Source organism: Leptopilina heterotoma, unplaced genomic scaffold (assembly GCF_015476425.1).
Source record: "Leptopilina heterotoma isolate Lh14 unplaced genomic scaffold, ASM1547642v1 Lhet_134, whole genome shotgun sequence".
NCBI classification, from domain to species: Eukaryota; Metazoa; Arthropoda; class Insecta; order Hymenoptera; family Figitidae; genus Leptopilina; species Leptopilina heterotoma.
Genome location: NW_025110853.1, coordinates 2,861,775 through 2,876,530, shown reverse-complemented (window position 1 = coordinate 2,876,530; position 14,756 = coordinate 2,861,775). Strand labels below are relative to the sequence as shown.

Genomic DNA, 14,756 nt, shown 5'->3' with positions numbered 1-14,756 from the left:
TTCTATTTCCTTAAAGAACTTGAATACATAACTGCAAAATTAATTTTTCTAATTTATGAGTTTGGTTAAAAAATATTAGAAAATTTTTTAAGGTAAGTTAAATATTTTTTAAAAAAAACTTTTAAGTGTTTTAATAAAAATTGAAAATCTTTAGAGAATTGTAAGAGTTTCTTTAAGATAAATTTTATGAGTTTCTTTATGTAACTGTAATTTTTTTTAAGGCATTTTAAGAGTTTCGTCAGAAAACTTGAAATTTTTTGAAGAATTTCGAAAAAATTTTAAGAGTTTCATTTACAGAAAACTAAAAATCTTGTGTATAAAAAAATTAGAATTAATTAGAAAACTAATTACACTTGAGAGTTTCATTAACAAATTTTTAAGTTTTTTTTATAGAAAGTTAATAGTTCCCTACAAAAAAGCTTACAATAAATATTATGGAATAGTGGTCATTCTTTTTTTTCATTATTACTTTACATAAATTATGAATATGACATAATGTCACAACTGGAAATCACTTTGACTTACTTTACTTTGTAGGATATATTTTGTTGAAAATGCAGTATGCAGTTTAGCGTAAAACTATAAATAATACGGATCAATGAACGAGGGAAATGATTCAATCTTCCAATACAATGAAAAATAAAATTGAGTTTGACTCCATCAGTGGAACCGTCGTGAATTGACGCTTTCAGAGACTATAACTTTCTGTTTTTCTTGGCTTATTTCCTAAAGATTCACTTTTCTGTCGCGCGAAATTATATATACAATAAGAAATTTACCAATTCTTTCAAATAGTCTCTCAAATTACATTAAAGTAAATTATTATCGACTTTATAAAGTTTTGACAAAAAATTTACGCATTTCCTTTTTTTCATTTACACCTAGATGAATTCGTTTAAACGAATTTTAATGTTATTAATTATTTTATGAAAAATACAAAAAAAATTAATTTCGAAATAATTACTAAGAATATTAATATATTATTAAAAATAAAATGTATAAAATATTTTTCCCAAATGTTCCTCAAGTTTTACTTTGATAAAGTTCACAACGTTTATATATAACCAACGATTTAATAGAAGAAATATTTTACTATTCAAATTTAATGTCTAACAATATTTCTTTATCAACAATTCAAAAAATAAAAATTTGTAAAAAAAATATTTTTGTCTTACAATTTTTTGATGATATAAATGTTGTAAACTTCGCTTACGTACGTTTTTGAAAGTTCAAATAAACGACGACATTTGTGTTGCTTCTTTTAATTTATATCTTACATATTTAAAAAATTATTCTGTCTATCAAAAAAATTAATTGTCAACAAAAAAATACATTGTTTTCCATTTTATTTAGTAGATGAAAAATATCAAAACAATAAAAATTTCCTTCATTTGAACATTTAATACTTCAGTAACATTTTCCCAATTCTTTTCTAAAATTTTTAAACTGTCGTCAATTATATACAATTGTAAATGTTCATGAATATGTATTTAATGTTTTTTTTCCCTGAAGAATTCGTTATATACAGAAATTAGAATGTACGCACTTACTTTTATTTTCGAATGGAATAATTATGAAAATATGTTTTTTTTAATAAGAAAAATGTTAATAAAGTATAAGAAATAAGTTGCTTTGAAAGAATAAAATGAATTTAAATGTAAATTTAAAGATCAGTGACCAATGGTCGTTTTTCTTTTTAAAACAAAAATCTAGAGCAAAATGTAAAATACGAATTTATTCAGAGATGACCTGCTCTGGTTCAATATATTAAACGACGACCGCGAAAAAACAATGGCATTCTGGGAGTGCAAAACACCCACACGCCTTTGGAATAATTATAAAAAAGTAAAATGTTAACGCATGCATATCTAAACAATTCGAGTAATTTTAATTTTTAAATGTAAAAAAAGCTTTTTTTCTCTTTTTCTCTCTCTCTCAAAAAAAAAAATAAATATCTGAAAACAAAAGTAAAAAAAATATAATAAATATAGAAGTATAAATATATTAATATATTTATTAATTACTAAATTTAAATTTAAATATTAAATTAGATAAATAATATTAATAAAAAATTAATATTATTAGATAAAAAATATTATATAAAATAACAAGTTTGTTTTCAAGCAACAATAAAATTGATGAATAACTGAAAAGTAAATTTTTTTACTAACAGAAAAATGTGTTTTTACCCCCGTGACATTGAAGATCGAGGTTGAGGTTTTTTCTGCCTAACAAAACCTTGAGGTTCGAAGACTAATGTGTTAGCTAACATTTATCGACTGGTGTAGGGTTGTAGATTGGCCTTTTTCTTGAAGAAAAAGTGACATTGACACTCGATTGACACTTCCTGTAATCAGTGTCAAAGATTAGTCATCAGTAATTTTGGAAGTTATAAATGTTTTTTTAGGTCCATGATGTCTTTGTTCGTTATTTTATAGACGATTAACAGTGCATTTTTTTAACTGATTCAATTAGACAAATTTAACTAATTTTTCAGTTATTTTTTACTAAAAATCACTTACTCTTTAATTACAATCAGTTTTTCTAACTTATTGCAGAAGCAAAAAGTCAGTCACTGATTGTCAGTTAAAGATTATATTTAAACTAACTTGTAGGTACTATTACTAATTAATTTGTATCACTAACTTGTACTGTTACTTATTAATAGTGCCATTTTCTTCAATATTTCAAAATTAATTGAATTTTAAAAGAGTGCGTGTACAATTTTCGTGAACTTCAAAAGGTTTTAATTTGAAATTGTAGAAAATTTCAATTTCTAATTAATTTAATTTGAAATTTTAAAGAACTTAGATTTTTGAAAAATTTAAATAATTATTCGAACTCTTCTGTTAGTTAAATGTTTTACTATATATTTAATTAATCATTAGAACTAATGAATTTATAGAAGAGTTTTAATTAAAAACACTAAAAAAATTGAATTTTGGGGAAGTTATAAATGATTGCAGAAATTCAATTATTTTCAAAAATTTTAATAAAATTATTGTCGAAATTTCAATTATTTTCAAAAATTTTCCTCAATTTAACCCCTTCAGTTTGACGTCTATAGAGGCAAAAATACTTCGTGCGGCCAGTGTGTATGACCGCTGTATAGCGGCATTTTGAAGGAAAATCACTGTAATAAATAATAAAATATATGAAGGTCAAGGACAATCCTAAAGTTTTTGGAGTTGCTGAATCCGAATCTTTGATCAAAATTCAAAAATTCAAAATGGCGACTAAAAATTTTTTAAAGTTTATGAATTTGGCTAAAAATGCTCATTTGGGGGGTTTTGAAGTCTCTAAATCCAAATCTTTAAATAAAATTTAAAAATTCAAAATGTCGGCTTCAAAATATCGACTGAAAAAATTTAAAATCCTTAAACTTTCAAATTTTTTGATCACCATTTTGAAGCCGCCATTTTTAATTTTTAAATTTTGACTCAAGATTTGGATTCAGCGACTCCAAAAACATAAAATATAACGATATCAAGTTTTAAAAAAAGAAAAAAAAATTTAACACATTTGTGGCACGAAAACCTTACTTTTACTACACTGCTAAGGGGTTAATGATTTTCAATATCTATTTTAAAAAAAATTTTCAAAAGAATTCAGTTATTTAAAAAAAATTAATAACATTCTATAAGCAAACATTTGAATTATTTTCATAAAAAATAAAAATTTTACAGGAAATCAATAGGTTACAAATTTTTTATAAATTTCTTCGTAATAATTCATTTCAATTATTTTCATGAATAATAAAATTTTTTACAAGGATTCAATTATTTTCATAGATACTAAAACTCATTGCAGAATTTCAATTATTTTTAATTTTAACACTGAGAAAACTGGAGTATTGGACTAAACATCTGGAGGGACAAATCGTTGATATTTGAGAGTTAGCTATTGGATAACAATCTAAATGTTCAAATACACCATTGACAGATATTCGTGCCATTTCTCTTGGAGGGAAAATGAGTTTATAACAGAGGGACAAATTAACCATCTTGAGAAATCCCTTCCTTATCCGGCGCGAAATGAATAAATATGGCAACCTAACCCCTAAATTAAATACATAAAATGTCAGAAAAATAATTTCGCGCGCATCAGATCGTACACATTTTCTGCGCAACTTTTAACCCTCAGATATAACACAGTGCAACAGCATTTTTATTTTTGGAATCGCATAGGGTGATTTTTATAGGTTTTTTGATGCTGAATGCGAATCCGTAATCAGAATTGTTCCATCACCCTGGATTTTTGAGAAATTTGACCTTGAAAATTAAAAAAAGGCCGTTTTTGGGGTACTTTTTGGTTTTTTATCAGGATATAAAAATTTTTCCTAGGGTTTTCACTATGTGCGTACGAAAGCCCATATCTTCCTTAACAATTTCCAATTTGGACCTTTTAAAAATATCTATTTTTCGATGAGTTATCTTTGTTTGAAGTTCGCGTCGCATCATAAAATCAGCAAAAATGCCGTTTTTGAGGTATTTTTTTGTTTTTTATCAGGGTACCAAAATTTTTTCTAGTGTTTTCATGATATACGTACGAAAGCTCATATCCTTCTCAACAATCTCCAATTTTGACATTTTAAAAATATCTATTTCTCGATGAGCTATCCTTGTTTGAAGTTCGCATCGTAACGTCAAATGGGATAACAGTGAGAAAAATATTAACATAATATTAATATTATTAATATTAACCCATTAAATCTCAAGCAGAAACCAATAATTCATTAAAGAAACTATTATATTTTTAGAAAAATCAAGAATAAATAGACCATTTTTTTTGTTTATCATTTCAAATTCTTTAACAATAATTTAACAAAAACAAAGATAACTCATCGAAAAATAGATAATTTTTAAAATGTTTAAATTGGAGATTGTTGAGGAGGATGTGAGCTTTCGTACGCATATCATGAAAACCCTAGAAAAAATTTTTGTACCCTGATAAAAAACCAAAAAGTATCCTAAAAACGTCATTTTTTCAATTTTCAAGGTCAAATTTCTCGAAAACCTTGGGTGATGGAACAATTCTGATTACGGATTCGCATTCAGCATCAAAAAACTCTCCAGTTTTCTCAGTGAATACAATTTTAATCGAATTCCTCGAAAAATGTACCTAACTATTCGTAAAAATTTTATTAAAATTCGTCGAAAGTATTCATTTAATTTGTCCATAAATTTCTTTATGAGAATTGAATTTTAAGAAACATTCAATTATTATTCAATAAATTGTTTATTTTTATATTTAAATAATTGAAGTCTCGGAGAATTTTCTAATAAAAATTTATTTAAGAGTAAATTTTAGTTAAAATTTTAGATAATAATTGAATATTAAAAGAATTATAGCAAGAATTTTTAGAAATAATTGAATAATAATTGAATTGAAATGATGAAATCAATTTTGGAGAAGTGACAGTAACCGATATTCTTATAATATATAAAATAATGATTTTATGAGTCGGTCACCTTTAATTGTTATAAGTTGTTAAATTTCAAAAAGGTTTAAATTTGAAATTTTTTAATATCTTAATTCCTATGGAAAAACATTAAAAGAAGAAGTTATTGATGTTTTCAAATAATTTTACAGTTAAAGAAATTCGCAAATAAATGTAATATAATAGAATCAGAATATTCTTTAGGGTGAGGGAAAAAGTCAAGATGTAGTTTGGAAATTAGGGAGAAGTCAGGGGAAAACAAAATTAAAATTTTATGGCAACCCTGAATTATTAATTAAATGTTTTGTTCTTGTGAGTTTCATATTTGCAATATTAGTTGCACATTGGTGTTTTGTAACCGAAACTTAGCATTGATTTGCCAGACGTGGACCAATATTGGATCAATCATGACAAGATTGTTCCCTCAGTAATATTGTATCAATTTCACTGTAATAAATATATTGTATTTTTTTTTGCACTGTGTATATGCCAATATGTGTATGATCGTTTTCCACTTTCTACTTCATCGGCGTGTCATGTCTGCACGAAAGTTCAACGGCTTTTCGGTCATATATCCCTTCCTTTCGTTATACATATAGCCCGCATGGGGATCCTCTTCGCGTCAATAATTCTCATTGGCACGAAACGGTGTCGAATTTTGTTCGGCCTATGCATTAAAAGTAATACAAAAGTCGATTCACTTTGTCTATATTATTTCTATATCAAAATAATTCAAATATTTCTTTTTTACAATTTTGCGAACATTTTTTGCAAAAATTATGTATTTTATTTTCACACTTTTTTTGTGAACACTATTTTCTATTTTGAAAATATAAGAATGTATTGGAGAATATTTTCTTTATAACGGTTATAGAAATTAACCGTTTTAATATATATACAATGAGAGAAATTTTCTATTTTGAAACTGATTATTTCTAATTATGTAGAAAATATTTAGATTAATTATGAACTGGAAATAATTTTAAACCAAAAAATTGTATGCAGTACAAGTAGGAACTAATTATATAATTAATTAACTAAAATTAGCACTGACGTTATCAGTCAGTAATTATTGTACTAATTCTTATAACAGTGCTATTGACATTTATCTTCTTTTTTGGGTATTTACATTAAAAATCAGAAGATATTCAATAAAATTTCTTTATTTTCAAGTGAATTTTGGACCGGTGAGTGTAAAAAATAAATAAATATTTGATTTATATAAAAATGTTTCGTTTTAAGTAAATGTTTATTTGTTAATAGGTTATTTAAATTAAATGAATTTCTGTTTGAGTGCAATAATATTAATATTAATTATTATTTGTATTTATTTTTTAAAAAGAGGCAAATTTATTTTATTATTAATATTTTGCGCAAATGTTAATAATTTTCAAATTTACTTAAAAGAAAAAATATAAATCTATAGTCAACTTCTCCTATTAATACAAAATTTTTTCATTCTCTCCAGTTTTATGTACACGATTCGGAAAAATATATTTATAAAACTTGTCGCATCGAATGATAGTTGGGAATTTTTCAATAGATACTTTTAATTCAAAACTTCGATGAAGAGGACAATTTAAAACTTTCACTATTGTTACGGACCCTTACACTCGAATATATTTTCTATGATACAACGTTCCGATTCAGTAGCAACACTGATACAAAAAAAGAGAAAAAGAAAGAAAGAAAAAAAATAAACTGCTTCTATAAGTTTCAAAGACAGATTAACAACTTTCACAATTAGCATTTGATACTACCAGTTACTTCCGGAATTTTTTTTTTTTTTTTTTGAAAAAGAGTCATCTGAAGTTGCTTTTTATTTCAATGTCATTATTACTGAATACTGCTTAATAACAAATTTAAATATTAATTTGTTTATTAACTATTAACAATTGGATTAAAATATTGGACAAAATTTTGCTCAAAATCCATTTTGAATTCAATTAATAATTTAAAATTTATTCAATTAATAAAATAATTAATTATTAGTAAAATCGTGGCTGACTTTTTGCTTCAGAAATTAGTAAAAAAAAAACTGAATATTAGTAGGAAATGACTAATTATTAGTAAATAAATAACTACAAAAACAGTCAAATTTCACTACTTGAATTCGATACGAAAAATTCCAGTTATATCTTGACTTAACCAAAAAGTAAATTTAACTAATAATTAGTTATTATTAATTATTTTATTAGTAAGATATTACTATTTGAATCAGTGACTGACTCTTCACTATCAAATATTAGTTATTTTAACTAATTCAAATTATACATTATTATTATTATTAATAACAATTTTATTCAAAAATATTTGGTTACTTTGACTAATTTTGTTATTAACTTTAAAAAGTGTTAATTTAATCAAAAATCATTTTCGTCATTGATAGTTAAAAACAATGGTACAATTATTTCAGTATATAAAATATATTCTTTTAAATACATATTAATATTCAATAGCATTTCGAAACGATGATAAGTAATTATCATTTTAATTACGTTAATAGGAAAGATAATGATTTGAATTCATTTAATTCTACTTCCAAACTATAAATTTTCAACAATTGCCTATATTAACTCATTCAATGAAAATTAAAAAAACAAAATTCATTAAAAAGAAAAACGATGGAATAGGAATTTTTTCCTAATTGAGAAATTAAATGGTTTTTCTTTCTTCTTAAACGAAAGCAAACACATTTTCAAGATTAATTCAAAAATTGAATGTTCTCCGTAAATTTACTCTTGGGACAATTTAATAGCTTCTAGTTCCAGAAATGTCATCGACATTCATGCCAATATATATATAAACTGAAATTTTCTATTTGTTTGCCTTTTGTGCAACGGCAAATATTGATAATCGATTAAATACACATTTCAAATGGACAGCGTTTGTAATTTTTCTTTTTGTTCATTTTTTTTTTTATTTAATATCATTGATCATTATATCGAAAAGTAATTTTTTATTCAAATTATTACTAAAATTTTTTTACAAGCAATTTTTTTGCATATATTTTTAAATACTTTTGTGCTTTTCATCCTATATTTGATGTAGAAATGAAATTTGAAATCTGTATAAAATTTTTAACTGACATTTTTATTCACAGTGATATTGAAAAGGGAAAATTTTTTTCGAATCGATAAATGTATATATCTGCGTGGATTATTATTATTCAATGGAATATGTTTCAAGTGCGGTTTCTGTAACTTTGTGCGAATTTGATAAATGATAAATGATGCTTTTAGAATGTTCGAATGTTACGTTTCTGAAATATTCATCGCTGATGGAATTCGAAATATTTTACTTTATCAAGAATAAGTGAATTATTTATTTGCGGATAGAAATTTATGTTTTTGAGTTATAATTTGCTTTCAGTTTTAAAAAATTTCATACGGAAGAGAAATTTTTTTTTTAAATTTTACAAAACGTTTTGTACTTTTTGCTTTACTGAAAATTTTCATCGTGGCGAAACTGTTCTGTTTAAGCTGAAAATTAAACTTATTTGAATTTTATTTATTTCTATTTTTTATCTTTTTTAAATTTTAATTCTTTTTATTCTTTATTCATTTTTATTTTTTTTATTTTATGTTAATTTTTTTTGCAAGTATCACAGACTGTTATTTTTTTACTTTTTTAAAATTTTGTCACCTATATTTCAACAATTCTGTATATTTTTAAAATATTTTTAATCAAAAGTTCAGTTTTCTAAAGATTTTGGATATTAATAAATTTATATTTTAATAAATCTTTATTTTAATTTATTAAAACTTCCATTGAATAAAATCTTAGTTGACTCTGAATTCAATTCGTCAAAATTTAATTTTCCTACCGTTATGAACGTTTAAAGGAACGGAATATTTTTTTATGCTCCAATATTTTTAAAAATGACTAAATTCAGATGAAAAATATTTTTAACTGAACATTAAATTTAGTTAAAAATTAGGTTTTAAATTATACAAAACAAATTTTTGGAAATAAAATACAAATTAAAAGAAGCAATAAAAATATCATCGTTCATTTGAACGTTCAAAACTGTTGGTACATAAAATTTTTAATCTTTGGAATTAATTAAGTAAATATAAAACTTTTTTTATTTATGCTTATTTTAATACAAAATGTTGTGTAAAATTTTAAAAGTTATTCTTTTGTCTTCTTTTTCTCTATAAAAAGAAAAAGAGACAAAATGCATTAATTTTATTGATGTAAATAATTGAAAAATAAACAATTTAAAAATAGCTAAATTTTTGTCTATTTTTCTTGTCGAAATTGTACTTTGTCTTTGGCTAAGCTCCCCGTTAATTTTCATACATAATTAATTAAAATTAGCTACACGTGGATTGGATTAATTATTCCCTTGCGGTTTAGTTTTCCCTTTGTTCCGTCCCCTGGATATTATAAAAAGTAGATGTCAATTTAATATTTGATCCTACTGATACTTTACCCTAATAAGGGGAACTTGCTCTTTTCGGAAGGGCCAATTCGCAAAAATCCACTTTCTATTTCTAAATTACTACCGTATTTCATGATATAAAGAGGGACACATAAGTTTTCTTCACTGACAATGATTAATTCCCAAACGTCGAATTTACGGAAAAATTTATATCTTATTCTCATACAGAAAAATAATACGAAGTTTATTCTTAAAAACTAGAAAATTTATAATAAATTATAATGTTAATAAATTATGATGTTAGTCAATTATAAATAAATTATAATGTCAATAAATTATGAATAAATTGTAAGATTCCCTTTTTTCAGTTTCAGGTGAGTTTGTCAATTTTTTATTTTTTGACGTTCCTTCACTTCTCGAAGAATGTAAACAATCGAAAGGTAAATTACATAATCCGTGTATTACAAGACAATGATTTATAATGCCAGAAGCATCGTTAAATAAATAATTTGAAACTAAAAATACTGTTATAACATTTCAAGCAGAATATTTGGGTCAGGTCAGAGATTTTCAAGTCAAACTAGGCGATATCTTGAAAATTTAAAGAGTTTCCCCTTCGTTGTATTTTTATATTCTCTCTCGAATAATCATTTATCTTATTTCTTATTGAGAGGAAAATTCGCTTATTTTCGGTGAATCTAGAGCACTTTTTATAGTACACTTACTCCTTAAATTTACATTAACCAAAATCGATTACTGAAATATTTTCAAAAAGTTTGCGAAAACAAAAACTATTAATCAAATGCTTGTCTAATTTGTGAAAGGGGGATAAACTTCTTTTGAGAAGTATACTTAAAACTGAATTTGAGTGATTTTTTTCCACCAGAATATATATAGCAATACTATAAGAGAGCTGTGGCGCCTTGAGGATTACAAATGCGTCATTTTTTGCACAAGCTTGTGTCTGCCGAAATGATAAAATCCTTTGTCACACTTTGCGTCTCTTTCGAATAAGCATCACACGCGCGAATGGCGAAAAATTGTTTGTTCGAGCATAAATTCTGGTGTTGCTTTTAGGGCATATGACGAATTTTATACTGAGGATGTCATGAGATAGTTTAACAATCGGGGATTCCGTTTCAAAGAGGAAAATAATTATCATATTTTTTTGGAGCTCTGTGTTGTTCTTCTCTTTGATCTTATATGATAATCGTAAATAATATGCTTGATATTTTAGCTTTGTCTTGATATCCTCTGTGTAGTGGAATAGAATTACAGAATAGCTAGAGAATCGGTTGTGAAAATTTTGGAATTGATACCCTTATTTTCCATTCAGTATATCGACTTTAGAAGTCGAATTTTTCGATATCGAATATTGGGAATTGACTGCTGACCCAATATTAATTGCTGAAATGAGAATGAGAATCCTCTAAAACAATAATTGTCGAACTCGAAATGTTGATTTTTCAAGGTACTGTGTTTCTAAATTACCCAATGGGAGAAATATGGAACTTCTAGAACATACACATTTTTCTAATTGTCAAGTTTCCTGATCGACATGCTTAATACTCGATAAGCCAAAATGCCGATAGTCCAGAAGATCAATTCGACTAATTTATCCAAAAAGTAGATAAGCCAAAACATAAACTTTCTTAAATTCTAACTGTTCCAAATACCGTCTGATCAAAACACCGAATTTTCAAAATAAGAATTCCTTAAAATTTTGACCTTTTGTCGAAATCGGTGATTAAATAACCGATGTTTTGATTTGTAGTTCTTTTGACGAATGCAGTTTTTTGATAGTGCGAAAAATGTTTACTTTTGAAAACATGGACTTGCAGAAAAAACAGTTTTCTAAGACTTCAGGACTTTAAACTGATTTTAATCATTGATTAACTTTTAATCGGAGTTGGTGAAACTTGCCCTTATTGTCCTAAATATCGATTCGACAAATGTATGAATTTTTTAACTAAAAACTCGCCAAAAAATCTACTTCTGACGATTTTATGTTTCAGCTTATCACCCTTTTTAGCAAATGAATATTTTGGACGATTAGTGCTTTTGCAAGTCGATGTTTTGGTTTCCTTGACTGCTGGCGAATCGGAATTTTGAACAGTTGGTGTTTTATAAGGTCTACGCATTTGCTAATCATTTTTTTTGGCAACAACATTTTCTACGCTGGATTGTTTGTACAATAGAAATTTGATGACTTGGTTTCTCTAATTTTTTACAAATGCGGTTCTGGATAACTTATCTTTTTTCGAATCGGTATTTTGGATCATTAGTGGTTTTGAAGTTTGGTGTTTTGACATCCCTGACTTTTGGCGAATCGGAATTTTTCAGAGTTAGTTTTTTCTAATGTCGATGTTTGTATTTATTACCTTTTTGGTGATTTTGTATTTGGGATTGTGCTTTAGTAATGCGATATTTAGATTTTTATACATTTTGGCGAATCCGAATTCTGGACATTTTATTTTGTATTTGGGATTATGCTTTAGTAATGCGATATTTAGACTTTTATAAATTTTGGCGAATCCGAATTCTGGCCATTTTATTTTTTATTACGAGGTTTACGTTTTCGATTATCTTGCTTTATGGCAATTTTATGTTTTGAATTGGAACAACGCCTGCTTGCTAAAATACTGTCAGCATTTCGACGAGTAACTCTTCTCGAAATTCAGTTTTTTAGAAAGTAGATACTTCGGTTTATCGGGATTTTTTGGCGAGTCATTTCGGCATAGATATATGTTTCTGCTGTGTCACTATTTTGACGTTTCTGGATCAAATCTTTGGAGTACAAAAGATTTCAAAAGAAGACCTAATGATGAGCCTAATGGTTTATTGATGCATCACAAGTGGGTGGAATTGTGATGCATCAATAAACCATTAGGCCAAAAATATAAATGTAAAGTATAAATAAACCATTGCTACCAAAAGAGGTATGTCAGCACTTTGATATTTCGTAATTATAATTACAATTAAACCTACGGGCTATTCGATGTCTGTTAAAAAATATTAAGAGTGTCACTAGTAAATAGTCGCAGCGAAAACAAGAGAGCTTACTATTCTTTTCTTTTTGCTGTAACGTTTTATTAGTTACTCTATTAGCTAACATCGCAAAGTTAATTATTTGCTAAATTTTTTAATAAAAGTTATTTCCGTGAGTCCCACTAAACCAAAGATGATGATACCAAAGTATTAAGTGGAGACGAATATACCAAAGTGCAGATAATCATTTTGAAATCATAGTCTCGAAGTAATTTCCGAAAATATATCCAAATACAAGAATGCAGAACCAACAATTAGATACACAATCAAAGTAGTTTCTCCTGTAAGTTCCATTACAAACAATGTCAACTAAAGAGGGACATTTGTTGTTCACGGATGACAGCGTGAGGATCATTGCACTGACCCTCCCTCTCCCGGCAATATAATTCAAAAAACAAATGGAAAAATCGAGTTTCCACTTATGGTAAAAAGGTGATTTCTCACCTACAGATAAATGCATGTTGTGTGTTGTTGCTGCTGTTGAGGAGTGCATCAGCGCAATTTTAACCGATTCTGAACCGTACCGTGAAGTACCGCTCGTACCAAATGAATATTGTGAGTGTACGAGAACGGTTTTCTAGGCACGAGCCTAGGCTCTTACATTCGCGGACACACGTTTACTATATACGTGTCGCCGCGTTTTCAAGGAGGTGGGGTGTCTATAGACAGGCAAACCACTTCGCGGTTCTGAAAGAACATCGCGGCGACGACGACCAGTCAAGCTGAAACCACCAACAGCGATCGTACTACCGTATTTTAATACCCAGTCTCGTTGGTTTATATATGAGAGAAATAAATTCCTTCTCTCGCGCCGTGAATTGTGTTATGTTAGTTTCCCGATTTTTTAAAATTTTCTTCTGGGTGGATTTTATTAATTCCTTTTCGGATTATCGAAGTGAATACATTGAAATTGTGTGTTGTTGACAAGGATGATCATGTGTGTGCATGTGTGTGTGTGTCAACATACGTTATAAATTGGTCTGTTATCCGAGAAACCTGTGTACCGTATTGCAGACAAGGATGACGCGCCACATGGTAGCGACTGTTACCACTTAATGACCCCAGGGTCAGTTGTCAGTTGTCCGTTGTCAGCTGATTGTGAGAGACAAGTATTGCACCCCCTTTCGAGATCGCTTTCTATCACGTGAAATTGATGCCGGAAATTCAAGTCACATTCATATTTATTATGTTTATTTCTTCTGTCAGAATCGATTTTTGGGATGTTATTTTCTTCATTAAACTCCTTCATTTGTATCTTTTTTAAGAAATTTTTATTTATTGAAATTCATTCCCGCAGTCTAAAGAAGGGGTGATGTAAATGAGCAACAAAGTATTAGTGAAATTAATTGAAACAAATAGGCAAAAGTAAATTGTAACTAACTAGTATAAGTACTTTCGGAGGCTGACAATATGATGTTTTAGACACTTCACAAATTTTGATTTTGTGATGCAATAAATGGATCCGCATTCGGATGTAGAGAATTATAAATTTTACATTTTATTAAACATGGTCTTAATTTTGATTTAAAGAAAAAATGCATCATTTCTAATGAGTCTAATGTATGTAACGTTTTTAAGAACGAAAAAAATAATACTATGGTTTTCTTTATTTTTGCTTCTAAGTCATTATATTTTTTAACAATTGCCCATTTAGTAATAATTAATTTCTTAAAAATAAAAGCACGCGAAAATTAGTGATGAATTTAACTTGAAAAAATCGATTTTTCGTTTTTAAAAACTTCAGATTCATCAATTTCTAGAAGATAGTCAAGGAATTTTGAGCTTAATCAGTTTTAAAAGATTTTTACAGTAATTAAACATCCTTCTTCTAGAGAAAAATTTTCCCTTCAGGACAATTTCTTTTTCCATAATAATAATATT

The 14,756-nt window shown here is 26.9% G+C and overlaps 1 protein-coding gene across 5 annotated transcripts in view; it reads left to right on the top strand.

Annotated features, from left to right (window-relative positions):
• Positions 1 to 14,756, top strand: part of LOC122513089 (IQ motif and SEC7 domain-containing protein 1-like) — a 160,791-nt gene that overhangs the window by 76,796 nt on the left and 69,239 nt on the right. Inside the window, exon 1 of one of the 5 annotated variants that reach the window (XM_043629333.1) lies at positions 13,595 to 13,702. The exons of the other annotated variants lie outside the window; for them this stretch is intronic. The gene's annotated coding sequence lies outside the window, so the exon portion shown is untranslated. Of the gene's footprint in view, positions 1 to 13,594; positions 13,703 to 14,756 lie in introns of those variants that run through there. 5 annotated transcript variants of the gene reach the window in all.